This window comes from Euprymna scolopes, chromosome 33, assembly GCF_053919585.1.
Source record: "Euprymna scolopes isolate OS-2025 chromosome 33, ASM5391958v1, whole genome shotgun sequence".
Classification (NCBI taxonomy): Eukaryota; Metazoa; Mollusca; class Cephalopoda; order Sepiida; family Sepiolidae; genus Euprymna; species Euprymna scolopes.
In genome coordinates this window covers 27,427,809-27,429,908 of record NC_136514.1, presented here as the reverse complement: position 1 = coordinate 27,429,908, position 2,100 = coordinate 27,427,809, and positions in this window count along the sequence as shown.

The window sequence follows — 2,100 nt, the reverse complement described above, 5'->3', positions numbered from 1 at the left end:
TTCAAAGCAGATAACTTGTTAAAAAAATAAATACATTTTTTCAAACAGCATCAAAACTTAAAAAATAAAAGCATACTAAATACTTTTTTAAAAACTGTCAATATTCTTTTTTCAAACAAGCAATCAGTTTTTTCAAATATAGTCAATACATTATTTAAAAGCGTAGTCAATATATTTCATGAACACATTCCACGAGTTTTTTTTTTTTTTTTTTTTTAAATACATTCAAATGTTTCTTATGCAAATATTCAGGATTTTTTTTTTATAAACACAATCAATATTTTTTTTACAAACAGTCAATATTAAAAACACACACACACACACACACACACACACATTCAATATTTTTTTTTCATAAATACAGCGAATATTTTTCTTTACAAACACAATGACTATTTTTTTAAATACAGTCAGGGTTTTTTTTTTTTTTATATTTTTACAAATTTAGTTAATATATTTTTTACAAATACAGTCAATATTTTTTTTTTTTTAAAGCCCAGTTAGAAATCCGTTGACAATTTTGATAGAGCTATTTTTATTCCAGCTGCAGTGGAGACTTCTAGAGGTGTTGATTTTCATTCAATTGTTCAAATGATTGGTGGCATGAGCTCCGCTTCGTGGAGTGGCTCTTGCAGTGTGTCTCGCTAATGGTGATGGTGATCTGGGGTAATGCTTTTGTGGCTGGAAGGGGACAACCCTACTCTTAAATATTCTGTTTTTAAAAAACTATATTACAACCCTTTTGATTCCTATTGTTATCTGATGAACCTCTTTCATTTCCATTTTGAACTGGTAAACCTCTTTAATATTTATTTTGATCTGCTTAAGCCTTTTCATTTTTATTTTGATCTGGTGAACTCGTTTCATTCCTATTTTGATCTGGTGAACTCGTTTCAGTCCTATTTTGATTTGGTGAACCCATTTCAGTCCTATTTTGATCTGGTGGACTCGTTTCATTCCTATTTTGATCTGGTGAACCCCTTTCATCCCCTTTGATGGTTGAAGTTCTTTAAGAAATTTAAAGGAGAGCAAGCTATTTACTCTATATAAATGTCCATGTGTATGTGTGTTCTCTACAGAAAAAAAGGTTAGTGAATCTACATAAATCCTAAAAGTGTATTCATATGTAAAATTTTCTGGTGTAATGGTCCCTAATCTTTAATGGAACTATTAGAGAAGAACCTGCTTTAAAACTTCAAATGCATCCTATTTTGATGAAATTTATATTATACACATAAAATTCTCTGGGGAAGAGAATGGAAGTGGTTCTGAATTTCTAAGTTTCATCCAAGGGGAATTATAACGACTGAACTTCAAATATATCCTATTTTTATAATTTTATTCATTATTTAATATGCATAAAATTCGCTAGTCATGTTTTATTATTATTATTATTATTATTATTATTATTATTCATAAAAATATGTGTAATATGTCGTTTTAAATAAAGATTTTGTGTCTCAGTCAAGAACAATTCTTTTTAAAACGTAATAAATACGTTGGGGAATTCGTGTCAATTTAAAATATCAGAGATCTTAACTATTTTCAGAAATTAAAAAAAATTCTAGTAACACTAAATAATAAATTCCAAACAAAGCAAGCAAAAACCATAACCTTAAATCAAAACTAAAATCTAGAGATTTTCAGTCTGAGGTTCTACTAACTGACCTATTCGAACTTTCTTATAAATAGAGCTTAAAACAGTACCTTAACATAAGTATAGCTTTGGCAGTTATAGTCAGCTAACGTACTTCCTAATTTTCTGCTGAATTCTACCCGAAGCCGATCAGTTCCTTCACTTTTATTATGCATTGAATACGTTTTTTTTTTTTTTTTTTTTTTTTCTATGATGTTGTAAAATTTTGATTTCAATAAGTTTATTTTTATATTTTCATAAACATATTTATATAAATTCAAATAAAAACATTTTTAAAATTAAAAAAAAAAATTATTTTATAATTTCATAAACATGTTTCTTATAAAATTTTAAATAAAATATTTTTTTTTATTTTGTTATTAAAAGTGCAGATAAAGACTAATTGTGTTGTTTTCATCAGTATAATTTTGTGGTACTTGTACAGTTTAATCAAGAAATTAAAA